The sequence below is a fragment of the Onthophagus taurus genome, chromosome 1 (assembly GCF_036711975.1).
Source record: "Onthophagus taurus isolate NC chromosome 1, IU_Otau_3.0, whole genome shotgun sequence".
NCBI lineage: Eukaryota > Metazoa > Arthropoda > Insecta > Coleoptera > Scarabaeidae > Onthophagus > Onthophagus taurus.
The window spans coordinates 40,799,785-40,815,903 of record NC_091966.1 but is presented as its reverse complement, the minus strand read 5'-3'; the positions used below and the strand labels follow the sequence as shown (position 1 = coordinate 40,815,903).

Sequence of the window (16,119 nt, the reverse complement as noted above, 5' to 3'; positions counted from 1 at the left end):
GACTCATTGACTTGTAATGCATAATAACGACTTTGAGAAATATCAGATAATAACATCTATTTAGACATTTTTAGACATATTAATGATTCGTCATGAACTGTATTATTTGTAACTGTAGTATTAATTTTTATCATTACTTCTGCCATTATCTTGGCTGCAGGCTTGATTAAAATTTCAGAAACCACTAACTATTAACGAAGTAAGTTGTCTCTGTAACGAAATATGAGAACGTAGAAGTGACACTGCCGGATACCACCAAATCTGACGCGATATTGTTGCAAGGAAGCAAGGTATTGCTGCTATTGGTGGCAAATTAAGTTGTCTCTCTTATTCATTGTGCATTCATCGCGTCTATGTTCCTCGCGATAAGATGGCGGATTTTTAAATTGAGGTCATAAAACGAGATGCCGCCAAACGAATCGACGTCAGTGTCATTTCTGGTTATTTTGTGGCGCAGCTAAGCACCACGTACTTCCACCAAACTCTTCCCGTATCCCTGGGGGTGCTTCCAACATAGCAATCCTCCAGCGTTTTCAAAATAAAGTTCTGCGAGCCATCATCGACCTGCCTTTCTTCGTTTTCAATAAGACGATATTGTATAGCTCTAGTAAGCTCTATGTGTGTATATCTGGGATGCACAAATAAACAATTCCCTTGCCTCGACCGCAAACGGCCAGTGATTAGTTTAATTCTACTTCTTTGAAAATTGTATAGTATTGTATTGATATGGTATGGATGTAGTGTCTCGATCGAAAACGACCTCGTCTTAATTACGATACTTTTGAAAATTGTGTAGATTTGTGTCGATGTAGCCCCTCGGCCACAACCTAGGCTTAATTTGGTGATGTATACTTAAAAATCCTTTTGTTATAAATGTAGTTATATTAGTTATAATAGAAAGTTTCGGCAGTCCTTGTATTCCTCATTAGTAATAACTTCTGGATGATTTTTGGTTTTGGATTATTGGCCAAATCTTATAATCTTCCACTTAAAAATCCTAAAAACAATCTAACTTTGGTTATCTTACGAGGTTGGTTTTCAATTACTTCCATTTTCACAGATCATTTGTAACTACTTAGTTTCCTATATTCTTCATAGTGTTACATACATTCAATAATTGTCAATCTCAGATAGATAGTGTTGAAATATCAATAATCGTAGAAATCGGTGATTTTTAATTTCGCTTCCGGTTTCAGTCTTATAACGGAGCAGTTATCGATAAGGCTCTAATACACGGATGTGTTATCACTAAGTTTTATAGTGTTCTAAACTAGAACTAAAAGCTAATGGAACTCGATCACCGTGGTCAAGATATTGATAAAGTAAACTTTATGACGGTTCATTCTGAAGTAAAATCTTTTATCTTAACTTAGATGATATACTTTCGTATTGGATTTTTTTAATTCGTCCAATTCGACAGCTTTTGGGTTATCGCTAAAAGTAGCAAGGTGTTATCGTATTTCTAATTAAATAGGGACATATCTCTATTCTTGCCTAACTAATGATATAATAATGAAAGCAATTATTGATACTTTACCGGTTTCATCATTTATTCCACATCTTCAGGAGCACATTTATCGACTAATTTTGACATTTTAATTAATTAACACTATTTAAGAGACGTTATATAACTCCTTCGAAGACACCTATATATAAAATAAAAAGGGCGTTTGGAAAAAGGCGGAAGTTAGAAAGAAAATTATATTTTACACCCAACATTAGAAAGTGATTTCATAAATTCTCGAACTGGAAAAAATATTACACCATTCGGAATTTCTAGAGCTTTTCCTACAACACAACCTGTACTCTTTTAACGTTCGTTCTGTGCAATTGCAGAACTCGATTTGAGCACGACGTTAGTATTTAAGTTATGTAACGAAATAAAATCAATTTTTGTATTAAAATTTCTTAAATTCAATTTAAGTTTACGCCAAATATTTTCCATAAATTTAAGTTAACAAACATTTTGTATACACGGTGTTCGAACAATAGTTTTGCAATGAAGTATGGGTTTGATTCCGCTTAGATAAACTGATCTATTATTCATGAAACACGGGGTTTCGTGATCTACCATCGATTCATCATGCGCCGGATGGTTGCGAATTATGAGAAGGAAAAGGAGAGAAAACGACCACGGCACTAAAGAAATTGTTACGTGAAAATACAGTAATTATAGGTATAATTACCTAGAAGGATTATGTAAAAGATTATCTCTTAATCGGTGAATAGAATGTTATAAACGGAACAAATTGATAAATTTTAAAACGAGTTAATTTAGGATATAAAAAATAAACCGCGAGAAATTTCCAATTTTATCAATTTCGAATTAAATATTACATAACGAATAATATAACTTTGTTCTAACATGATTTAATTTAAAATCATCTCTTTGTTTTAAATCTTGACCTTAATTTGACACACTTTGTTTTCCACGTGAGGTCATTATTCATGCTCCATCGCAAAAGCTTTCAACAGAGTACACCAAACGTTAGAGACCCCATCAAACAAAGACATAATAATGTATCCGTCCTACTTTCCATCAATAACCATGTTAACCAAATAACTTCATCAAACTATAATTTTTCCACCTTGCTAGAAATTTTCTCCTATTCCATTTAGAAAAAAAAATTAGTACGCGTAGTTGAACTCATCTCCTGTGGCCGCGAAGATGTTTTAGCCAAGAGAAGCACGAAGAAGAAGAAAACGTTCGGAGGTAGCAGTTGTTGCTGTTGGCAAAAGGTGAATAAACTCCAAGATGCGGCTCGGAAGAAACCAGCAACGAAGACGCGATTGTCATTGCATGTTTACAAACTCGATGGGTCGAAGAAGTCGCGATGTGGTCATCAGACAAGAAATCTTTTCTTCTGTAACGAGAACGAGCAAAACGAACGTTAAAGGCGGAAACTTTAAAGAAGATGATGAGATTTTACGTAATAGAGGTCAACGCCAGATCGTTGGTGCGATATCCGTTTTCGTTCTTGTTCGCGAATCTATAGAGTAAATTGTAGGTAGTTTTTTGGGTCAGCTAACGGACGATTGACGAATCTTTTTCCGACCTCTCTACTTTAAGAGGTAAAGAAGGAAGGAGTACGAAGGAGGATTCATGAGGATGGAGTCATCGACGAAATGAAAACTCGTTATGTTCTCATTATCTTCGGTTTTATATTCTTCTTTATGATCTTATTATGATCACTTTATGTTTTAACAAATATTAAATTGTATTTGCTGAATAAAAACCATATGGTCACTCATGCTACATTTTTGAGCGATTTTGTAAATATTTTATCAAGTATTGATTGGCAGCGAATACATTGTAGAAATCCACATGTTAACCACCACTCGAGTCAACCAATGGGAGAGATGCACTCAAACATCAATGATCACTGTATATGAAAGATATATTATGCAAGCAATTTTCGCGAAAACGTGCTCAAATTAAAATAGTTTATGGAAAATCCTAAAGCAGCGGGGTGATGGGTGTCTAAGCGCACCAATGTACTTCATGATTTTATCATTAGTCATTATTCAATCTTTCAAGCTTGTTCCATTACTCAATATGCGTTTAACGTGCAGTATAAACAGCTTAAAATATCCTGGAACGTGTATTATTGGTAAATAATGGGAGTTAAGGCTGTGATTATGACGGATTTTGGACAATAACATTCCTTTTCAATTTTAAAATTGAAAAGGAATTTTAAAATTAGGCAGTTAAGAGTGCTGTTCAAGCCTATTAAAACATTTTGACACTTTTTGGTCCATTTAGGCATAGTTTAACATTTTGACATTTAGCACATATTGATACCATCTCCCAGTTTCATGCAACTTTAGATATTTTCTTACACCTTTTCATATTTCAAAACATACTTTTACACTGCTTATCACCTTTTGTCAGTTTAACATTTCTTGGTCTGTATAGACATTGTTTTACATGTTGGCCCTTTTTTTGATATCTTTTGACACTTTTCTCTCAATTTTGAAAATTTATTTAAATTTTAGACATTCTTCTTAGGCATTGTAGCATATATTCGGAACCTACTTAATTTTAGGCTATTACACTGGCTTTGCATACGATGTATATTCAGGATTTGATTAGTTTGTAGAATAGTTCAATTTCCTTCTTCAGACTTGTCTGCAGTAGGGATATATATTTGTATAATGTTTACTTTCCTTGAATTGGAAAACTCGATCTGAGGCAAGACCGAGTTTGATGCACTAATTGCGGCACGATGTCTATAATAATTACCATTATTTCTGGAAAAGTACAGCATGCTTGTCTTGGTTGGGACTTGGCCAACGTACTGATTCCAAAGATGTTTAGCTTCAGTCTTTGCATTTCGTGTGACATTATGCATTTTTCCAGGTTATGTATAAAATAGAATCTCATGTTCCACGTGCTAATCCTTAACTTGTCTATTTTCATAGTTTTGGTCTTTACTGTTTGTCCAGGAGATCCAATTGGGGAACTTATTACTCCTGACTATTCAATTCTGACTATGGATCCTTAATGTAGTAGTTTCGTCTTGTTTGCTGCATCCTTACTCCGGTGCTTGTTTGACAATTCATTCACCTTCGGGAAAATCCTATAAAACTGGATTTATTTTTGCTTGAATAGAAAAAAAACAGACCTAAAGTCTTTCCCACAATTTTTATATGGCATTGATAGACTAACAACATTTAGACGATGTTGTACCAATTAATAAGACCTGTTGTGACATACGCGATAGAGATAAGAGCAGAAAATGCTACTCTTAACAGAATCCCTACAACAGTAGAGACGAAGACGATAAGAAAGCGATATTTGATCATGGAATAGTAAATTATAAATAAATAAATATACATTGTAAAAAACCATTTCCGGTTATGCAATTTATTATGATTGTAAAGTCACATACCACATTAATAATGTATGTTTATTAAAAATGCAAGTTTAAGAAATAGCTTAACAGGCCACTCCCGATTGATGGAGTTATCTCAAATCTTGATGTAGAACCAGGATTTTAATGTGTATATTAAATTATGTCACCGCAGCTAATTGCATGTTTACGTTATCATACTTATACACATAAATATGTGCATATCTATATTTATACGCCATCTACCAATAAGTACTTGGTAGAGCATCTACTTGCGGCAGTTAGAGTCTAATCCGATTTTGGATTGATCCAATTTATCTTAGAGGTTCTCGATAGGGTTCAGGTACGTGCTCTCTGCATGGGTCCACTTCAAAATTGCTATAACGAAGCACACACCAGGAGAAACCATAATCCCATTTCTGCCGAACTTTACTGTTGGCATATGCATTCTGGTAGAAAATGTTGTGCTTGTCATCCGAAAGATGAAAGGAAGCTCTAAAGAACCTGTTTCCGCTGATCATTAATCGACATCATTAACCGAGCAGCTTGGTTAGACTTAGTGATCAAATATAAGTACGAAGGCTTTCACGAGCGGTGTTAATTAAACTAAAGCTAACATTAGAACTAGAAACTTTCAGGTTAAGCCGTGCGTCTTTTTAAAAAATTTTTGATGTTTCGCATGCCTTGTTGCAATCTTCTTCAGAAACAAGTCCGAACTTACGAAATCGGTTAAAATAGTCTAGCATCTTCCATGTGCGGCTGAGTTTTCAACCGTCTTCTCTATTCATGTTATTCCCATGTCGATGAATCTCTCTCGTCAATCTTTGGAAGTGACGGACATCACTTCCTTCTTGCTAGCACTTTGGTTTTGTCAAACTCTATGGTAATGTTCTGCGATAGCAGATTGTTGGATTTTACTCTGTCGAACATCCCCCTCGTGTTCCTCGACGCGGCATTCGATGTTACGTCCAAATTGGCCAATGTAATATTTCCCACAACTGCACGACAGCCGATAGACTCCCGCTCCCTTTAATGGGGTTACTTTGTCTTTGGCTATAGGAAGAGCGTTTTGTATTTTGCTGACCGTACCGTATTGTACCATTATATCATTCTTCTCCAGACACTTCGCAATTCGCTCCGTCACACTTGTATTCACACCTGAAACATAAGGAAGGCAGATAAAACCAGCTGGTGTCGTACTCACCGAGTCATCCTTCTGTTTGTGTGGTTTGGTGGCTTGTTGGATATAACCTCATCGTATAGCCGTTCTTTTGCAGTACATCTTCTAGGAAACTTGCTTCATTCCTCAGGTTTTCTTTATCACATATGGGATAGCGAGCAGAGAGGGCTCGCTAGAATAAAGCTTGAATCACGGACCTCTTTTGTTGTATGCGTCTTTTTTCGATATACTCCCACTTCCATGCTCCCATCTGTCTTTCTAGTGACCAACACATCCAGGAATAGCAACTGTATTGCAGTTTTTGTTTCCATGGTCAATTTTATCATGGGGTGCTGTGAATTGAGGTAGTCTAGAAATTCCTGGACTTGCCATCCATTGTTGTGATCCAAGATTTATAGGCGGCAACACGACCATTAAAACAAAGCAGATGTGGTCCACTAGGTTGGTGCAGTTCTTTCGAATTACTTTGGTTTCTATCTCCCAGTTATGTGAATCTGCCGACTCGGGAAATATTCCAACAATCAACTAGATATAACGAAATTTTTCTCGAAATGCGTGCACTGCGTGGTTTCTTGCATGCAAATAGAGCCAATGTTGTTTAATAATAATAATAATATAAGTTTTATTGAATAAGTATGATTATACATTATTCTCGTCCAAGGACAGTAGAATCTAACAGGACTGCTACATCCATTGTTGTGACAACCAGCCCGCAAACTACGTCACATCATTTTCCACGCCCATCTGTTGTTATGGTCTATGCGTTTGCTGTGTTTTTAGAGGTTATATCCTAGACTTATTTATATTATTTTTGAAGTTTTATGTTTTTAGACGTATTAATGTCTATCATATAACCTCTAAAAACACAGACAGTTACCAGGCGTGGCAAATAGTGTGACGTAGAGTGCGGGCAACCAATCCGTAGTGGACTACAAAAATACAATGGATGTAGCAGTCCTGTTAGATTCTACTGTCCTTGATTCTCGTCAATAATATACAGTTCGTAAGACTCAAAATATTTCATATCCTTCCTTACAACCCATTCACAACCCAGTATTTATATACTAGGAAAGTTCTTGTCTGCAAGGTATTCCTCGATTGAATAATACTCTTTTTCCAATAATATTCGTTTAACTGTCTGTTTGAACCTTTTGTTATTCAACTCTTTTATTTTTGATGGCAATGCATTGTATAATTTGACCGATATATATTTTTTGATTCTGTGATATGGTATTAACACACTACTTTCATGGCGCGTCTTCTTTGTTTGTTGTTCTGTGTTCGTTGTCTTTCTTCGTATGATCATTACCTAGGCAGGTAAGTATGAAACAACCTGGGATAGTTAGTATTTTTAAGGTTTTAAAAAATGTTCAGCAGCTTCCAATATAGTCAAGCCCAGACAAGATCCGTATCACTTTCTTTTGCATTTTAAATATGTCGTACATATCATTTGACCCTCCCCAGATAGATATGCCATACGTTGCCATGCTGTGAAAGTAAGCGAAGTTGACGCTTTTTGTTGCATTTGTTTGTAAATTTTTAGATATAACCTTTATACAGTATATTGAATTTGATAATTCTCTTTTTAAGTTTGTTGCATGGTCCGACCACGTTAAAGTTTCGGACACGATAATGCCTAGAAAATTTATCTTTTGAATTGCAGTGTTTTTGTCTCTTTTTGTAGAAAATGTCAGTATTTTGGTTTTTTCTGCATTTAATTTCATTTTGTTCATGTCAAACCATTTTTTTGCATCGGCTAATGATGTTTGCGTTTTATTTTTAAGTTGCTAAATATCATTTCCTTGGTTGATAACAGACGTGTCATCTGCATAGAGACAAATGGAAAGTGATTTCATATTTTCTGGCAGATCGTTTATATATATATCAGAAAAAGTATAGGCCCAAGCACAGAATATCCTTTCCAATATACTTGTTGTTCTATCTGATCCACGTAAGAGGCTAATAAATTAGATGCAATAACTTTGAAGCCATATTTATGTAATTTTTCACTTAAAATTCTGTGGTGTACCATATCAAAAGCCTTGCTGAGATCACAAAAGGCTATTTGCGTGTATTTCTGTTGGTCAAAACCATCTGCTATCTTTTGCATAACATTTAGTCACGCTGTTGTGGTTGATCTGCCTTGTATGTATAAATATCATTTCCTTGGTTGATAACAGACGTGTCATCTGCATAGAGACAAATGGAAAGTGATTTCATATTTTCTGGCAGATCGTTTATATATATATCAGAAAAAGTATAGGCCCAAGCACAGAATATCCTTTCCAATATACTTGTTGTTCTATCTGATCCAAGTAAGAGGCTAATAAATTAGATGCAATAACTTTGAAGCCATATTTATGTAATTTTTCACTTAAAATTCTGTGGTGTACCATATCAAAAGCCTTGCTGAGATCACAAAAGGCTATTTGCGTGTATTTCTGTTGGTCAAAACCATCTGCTATCTTTTGCATAACATTTAGTCACGCTGTTGTGGTTGATCTGCCTTGTATGTATAAATATCATTTCCTTGGTTGATAACAGACGTGTCAACTGCATAGAGACAAATGGAAAGTGATTTCACATTTTCTGGCAGATCGTTTATATATATCAGAAAAAGTATAGGCCCAAGCACAGAATATCCTTTCCAATATACTTGTTGTTCTATCTGATCCACGTAAGAGGCTAATAAATTAGATGCAATAACTTTGAAGCCATATTTATGTAATTTTTCACTTAAAATTCTGTGGTGTACCATATCAAAAGCCTTGCTGAGATCACAAAAGGCTATTTGCGTGTATTTCTGTTGGTCAAAACCATCTGCTATCTTTTGCATAACATTTAGTCACGCTGTTGTGATTGATCTGCCTTGTATGTATAAATATCATTTCCTTGGTTGATAACAGACGTGTCAACTGCATAGAGACAAATGGAAAGTGATTTCACATTTTCTGGCAGATCGTTTATATATATCAGAAAAAGTATAGGCCCAAGCACAGAATATCCTTTCCAATATACTTGTTGTTCTATCTGATCCACGTAAGAGGCTAATAAATTAGATGCAATAACTTTGAAGCCATATTTATGTAATTTTTCTCTTAAAATTCTGTGGTGTACCATATCAAAAGCCTTGCTGAGATCACAAAAGGCTATTTGCGTGTATTTCTGTTGGTCAAAACCATCTGCTATCTTTTGCATAACATTTAGTCACGCTGTTGTGGTTGATCTGCCTTGTATGTATAAATATCATTTCCTTGGTTAATAACAGACGTGTCAACTGCATAGAGACAAATGGAAAGTGATTTCACATTTTCTGGCAGATCGTTTATATATATCAGAAAAAGTATAGGCCCAAGCACAGAATATCCTTTCCAATATACTTGTTGTTCTATCTGATCCACGTAAGAGGCTAATAAATTAGATGCAATAACTTTGAAGCCATATTTATGTAATTTTTCACTTAAAATTCTGTGGTGTACCATATCAAAAGCCTTGCTGAGATCACAAAAGGCTATTTGCGTGTATTTCTGTTGGTCAAAACCATCTGCTATCTTTTGCATAACATTTAGTCACGCTGTTGTGGTTGATCTGCCTTGTATGTATAAATATCATTTCCTTGGTTGATAACAGACGTGTCATCTGCATAGAGACAAATGGAAAGTGATTTCACATTTTCTGGCAGATCGTTTATATATATCAGAAAAAGTATAGGCCCAAGCACAGAATATCCTTTCCAATATACTTGTTGTTCTATCTGATCCACGTAAGAGGCTAATAAATTAGATGCAATAACTTTGAAGCCATATTTATGTAATTTTTCTCTTAAAATTCTGTGGTGTACCATATCAAAAGCCTTCCTGAGATCACAAAAGGCTATTTGCGTGTATTTCTGTTGGTCAAAACCATCTGCTATCTTTTGCATAACATTTAGTCACGCTGTTGTGGTTGATCTGCCTTGTATGTATAAATATCATTTCCTTGGTTGATAACAGACGTGTCAACTGCATAGAGACAAATGGAAAGTGATTTCACATTTTCTGGCAGATCGTTTATATATATCAGAAAAAGTATAGGCTCAAGCACAGAATATCCTTTCCAATATACTTGTTGTTCTCTCTGATCCAGGTAAGAGGCTAATAAATTATATGTAGTAACTTTGAAGCCATATTTATGTAATTTTTCTTTTAAAATTCTGTGGTGTACCATATCAAAAGCCTTGCTGAGATCACAAAAGGCTATTTGCGTGTATTTCTGTTGGTCAAAACCATCTGCTATCTTTTGCATAACATTTATTATCGCTGTTGTGCTTGATCTGCCTTGTATGTATGTATGTTATGAGATCTTCTGTTATGAGACCATTTCAAATACTTTTGACATCGTCGGCAATATAGATACACGATATTAAACGGCGGAGAACGTGACGGAAATTTCAACAGATATTTCAGATACAATTTAAGCAAAAACGATTAAGACTAATTCCATAAAAAACCTCCACGAATAAAACAACTGATCCAATTATACCTTCAATTTCAAAATTCTAATTCTTCCCATTCATCCTCATCCAAAATATTTTTATATACATATTATATCAGCAAGGTTATATCATTAATTTCCCAGCATATATTTTAAAACCACATCATCCTAGCGACAGCGCACAGGTATTCCCATTATTTTGGGTTGCACATTTTTATTTTAACCTTCTAAAACCGGTCTGATTTTATGTAAGTGTTCTTTGCCATCTTCTTCAACAATCTTCATTTGGAGATTATGCTGTAGCGTTTCTTTTAATATAAATATTTTTAATTTTGGACGCTTTATCTACAAAAAAATCTACAAAAGATTATTAGGATTAATCTATTGGTGTTGCTAAGCTTAATTTATGGCTTATTATTATTATATAACTTCAATTTACTTACCGTGATGGCTACAATTTCTCCAAACTTAAAATATCACAATTTCTTCATATAACTTGATAAACTAAAACAAAGTTAACTTAAAACTTATTTCTTTCACGATTACGTAGTTAATTTCGCCAAGTTGGTTGATCTGCGGGCATCCACAGTTCGTTCAACTTTCCATTCCCGGTAAGTACATCTACATCACCCACGCTTTGCCTATTTCATACACCAGGACGAAACCGGAGAGTAACGTATAATAAGATAGCCTGTATATACAGGAATTTATGTGTACGCGCTTTTTATTCTCATCCCTGCTAAATTATCGATAACTTAGAACACATCTTTAGTTACAATATCCTTAATATTTCTTTAAAAGGAAAGATAAACCGATTAAAATATTAATTTTTATTCGCGAAGGTTATATTTCTTTAAGACGTGGGCAAATTTGTTCAGAGTAATTTGTTGCACCTTTGAGACCGCCCACGAATCTCTACACGAGAGTTTTCCTTTTTTTGTCGAAAGATATTTGCTGAATGCCATTAAAATCCGCGCGTTACAGTTAAACAGAAGAAAGAACTTTATCATTCTTGTGGTCGTCGTGGGTGCTACCGCGTTAAAGAAACGACCGGTGTAAATATGTGGTTCATAATTTAATATCAAGGTTAACCATGTGTGTGTGGTGCTTACTGAGCTATGCCAATGTCACCGGAGACTATAAAATGTTATGGGTGGAGACAGATTCAATAAAAAGTTTTTTTCTTTTCTAATAAGACAAAAAAAATGGTGTGGATTGCGTGTAAAACTAAATTATCTACGTAAATTTCCCCGTTCTTGCTACATACTCGTGGTGTGCACACACCAAAATGTCGAAAAATCAAGAGGTTGCATCAGTTCTTCGTATGGCGAAACTTACCAGGCGATGAAACCAAAGCAAGCAACTACTTAACTTGTATCTTAAATTTAATCTCTTTTATCTTTAAGAAACGTAAAATGATCATAACTTAGAAAGCTCAAGGCCTATTTTTTCTCTTAAAACTTGTTTTATTCTTATTAAATCTAAAATTGATAATACAACTCCTTTTCGTTATAAACTATGGACTTTCTCTGTGTGTCTCGATTTAGATCGAGCTCTTTCCCCGGCGAGGCGGGAGTGGAACGTGAAGGTAATTTTATACGCTTTGCTATACCATGATACATTTATTTCTCTTCTCGGTACGCGATCCAACCAACAACATAGAAAGACAGCTTTCACGCACACTCACAGCCGAGAGATAGATTTATCCGATAGATATTTTAACATTCCCCGGACAATACAATGTTTATTATTATTTGCTCTCGTTACTTGAAAACCCGTTATTTGTTTATCATTATGGAACGAAACAAGAAAAACCGAGAAGGAATTTAAAAAATAAAAGTAGTTCTTAGTTTTTATACCTATCATATTCATTAGTGGACTTGTAGTATTATTTATAATTCGTCGAGTAACATCACGATAGTCTCGAAGAGACTCGCGTTTGCGTGGCACCATCATTAATAACAATAATAATGGTTAAGTGCCACAAGGCCCCTGGTTCTACGATAAAACCGACGCTATTACGACCATAAATAATTGCTAATAAGGGAACATTACCGTGTTGGAGGTTGAATCTTGTTATAACTTCCAAGTGTTAATAAAACTTATTTGTATAAGAACAAATGCTGTGAATAATCCGAAGAGAAAGAAAAGCAATAAATACATTTATAATTATTTAGATTGTTGTTTTGATTACGTGCTGAATATGATTAAATGACCACAATTCACAATTTAATGGACAATTGCGTACGTTTATAAAATAATCGAAAGTAACAAAATTCTAAATCCGTCTTAAACAGAGCGCGAAGTTAAGATATCTGTTATAACAGGTTTTTATGTGGTCGACGTTAATTTCGTGTTATGTAACTAATCAGATTTGATTAAAAACTTACCTCTGCAAAATAGAACCGCAACAATTTAAACGTCACCCAAACGTTTGACATTTCGAACATAACCTCAAACAATAAATTTATATTAATTTTTGTGATTCAAATATATAAAAACGAATTTATTAATAAAAAAGATAATTAATATTAATGAAATGAATTGGAAGTAATAATTTTTAAAAATAAAACTAAAATTGTTATAAATTTAAGTTAATTTTAAATAATTTTATTAATGGAAAGTTGGTAGAATTGAAAATTGGCCATTTTGGACTGTTTTGATGGTGGCGGGAAAATAATTAAATTTAAATTAATTCTAATATAATTAAATAAAATTTGGTTATAACAGAAAACAATTATAAAATCATTTTTTGTCGTTATAACATAATACTAAGAAATAAATATTATTTTTTTAATGAAATTAATTGTATCAATTCAAATTTACCCCAAATATTTGACAATTCATGATTCACAACATAACTTAAGTATCAATGAATGAATCCTAAATTAAAAATTGTTATGGATGTTGCATATATAAAAAGGAATTTGTTAATAAAAGGCTTAATTAATATTAATAAAATGAATTGAAACTAATAACTTTTTAAAATAAAAATAAAATTATTCTAAAATTTATATTAATTATAACCTAAACGTTTGACAATTCATGACATTTACATAACCTCAAAGTTATGTTCAGAGATTAAGATTTAAAACTTGTTAATAAAACGTGAAAAAAAAAGTAGCTTTAAACTTTTTATTATTATTAATAATATGGTTAATTTGTTATTGATTAAAGCTTCGTGAGCCTGCTTTCGCGTGGAAGTTGATTATTTTTGAATCAACGTTGTTACTAAACTCAGAGGAACTGTCAAAAATTTAATTTTTTTAATAAAACTGCGAGTTTGAAAGCTAAGGGTTTAATTAATTTCATTCTTTGCGACGTCTTTGGTTATCCAACGATATTTAGAATACCCAAGTCTGTTTGGTAAGTTTTTAGACCATTTAAAACACGTAAAAGATTTCATAAAAATAGAGCACAAAATATATTTTTCACCAACGTCTAATTTTTTTTTGATACTGCCAAATTGAAAATACACGTACTCGTTGTGTTCCGGAACTAAGCCCCGTTATTTTAAGACCAAGCAAAACTCATTTGGCTGAATTGGTATGTTTTAATTGTATTTTGAGTGAGCTTTCTGTCGTTCTCTTTACTGTGGACTTTATTATTTTAGTTTCTTAAAGAACCTATTTTTCTTCTTATCAAATTTCGTTCCAGGTTCGCATCTGAGGTGAAGATTACTAACCTATATAGTATTAGTTCAAATAAAGTTGGTGTCGAAATCAAGAAGATATTTAGTTATTGTATGAAAAACCTATACATATTAAAATGAACGTTTGTGATCAATTTGGGTAGGCTGTTTTTTAATGTACATTTTAAAATTTCATTTCAGGTTTATTTTTATGAATGAAGAAATCGTTTATATCTTAAATTAAAGCTCAAAATTTCCTTTTTAAGACAGTATATAATGAAGCATATGTTAATAATCGAATTTACGAGAAAATATGCAACTAAGTTGCATTTGCGGCATAAAATGTACAACAATCTAGCTCAGAATAAGAAATAAAACTAGACTAACACGCTAGACAAACTAGCATTAGAACTAATACTAGACCTAGAACTAGAAACATTCTGTTTAGCGCCAGTTGGCATAAAATATCTCTATGTTACATATTTGTTTGAACTAAAACTAGAACTAACACAAGACCTAGAACTAGAATCATTCGGATTTAGCCGCACGTCTCTCAAGACGGCTAAATCCGAATGATTCTAGTTCAAGGTCTTGTGTTAGTTCTAGTGCTAGTGCAAAACTAAAACTAACACTAGACCTAGAACTAGAAACATTCAGGTTTACCATCCAGGTTTCTAGTTTTCGGTCTAGTGTTAGTTCTAGTTTTGCACTAGCATTATTACTAGATCTAACACAAGACCTAGAACTAGATAGCCGCACGTCTTTCAAGACGGCTAAATCCGAATGATTCTAGTTCTAGGTCTTGTGTTAGTTCTAGTGATAGTGCTAGTTAGCATTAAATATCACTGTATTACATATTTTTATTGAATTAAAACTAGACCTAAATAAAAACCATTCAACTATTAGTAACCTTTCAACCAAATGAGTTTTGCTTGGTCTTAAAATAACAGGGCTTAGTTTCGGAACACAACGAGTACGTGTATTTTAAATTTGGCAATATCAAAAAGAAATTAGACGTTGTTGAAAAATATATTTTGTGCTCAATTTTTATGAAATCTTTTACGTGATTTAAATGGTCTAAAAACTTACCAAGCAGACTTGGGTATTCTAAATATCGTTGGATAACCAAAGACGTAGCAAAGAATGAAAACCATAATTAAGCCCTTAACTTTCAAACTTGCAGTTTTATTCAAAAAAACTAATTTGTGACAGTTCCTCTGAATTTAGTAACAAGGTTTTTGTGTATTAGTTCAAAAATAATCAATTTCCACGAGAAAGCAGGCTCACGAAGCTTTAATTCAATAACAAATTAACCATATTATTAATAATAATAAAAATTTATAGTTACTTCTTCGTAAATTTAAGACAAGATTTTAAACTCTCAACATAACATTGAGGTTATGTAAATGTCATGAATTGTCAAACGTTGAGGTTATAATTAATATAAATTTTAGAACAATTTTACTTTTATTTCTAAAAGTTATTACTTTCAATTCATTTTATTAATATTAATTAAGCCTTTTATTAACAAATTCTTTTTTATATATGCAACATCCATAATAATTTTTAATTTAGGATTAATTTTTTGATATTTGAGGTTATGTTATGAATTGTCAAATATTTGGGGTAAATTTGAATTGATAAAGTTAATTTCATTAAACAAATAATATTTATTTCTTAGTATTGTGTTATAACGACAAAAAAATTATTTTCTGATTGTTTTCTGTTATAACCAAATTTTATTTAATTATATTCGAATTAATTTAAATTTAATTATTTTCCCGCCACCATCAAAATAGACCAAAATGGCCATTTTCAATTCTACCAACTTTCCATTAAAAAAATTATTAAAAATTAATATAATTTTTATAACAATTTTATTTTTATTTTTAAAAATTATTACTTTCAATTCATTTCATTAATATTAATTAAACTTTTTATTCATAAATTCGTTTTTATATATTTAAATAACAAAAATTAAT

The 16,119-nt window shown here is 32.9% G+C and overlaps 1 protein-coding gene and 1 long non-coding RNA gene across 3 annotated transcripts in view; one reads left to right on the top strand and one right to left on the bottom strand.

Annotated features, from left to right (window-relative positions):
* Window positions 1–12,962, bottom strand: part of LOC139432639 (uncharacterized) — a 49,654-nt gene extending 36,692 nt beyond the window's left edge. The window contains exon 1 of the long non-coding RNA XR_011642383.1: window positions 12,897–12,962. This is a non-coding gene — a long non-coding RNA (uncharacterized lncRNA). The remainder of the gene's footprint in view (window positions 1–12,896) is intronic.
* Window positions 1–16,119, top strand: part of LOC111416632 (Rho guanine nucleotide exchange factor at 64C) — a 145,535-nt gene that overhangs the window by 60,185 nt on the left and 69,231 nt on the right. The window lies entirely within an intron of this gene.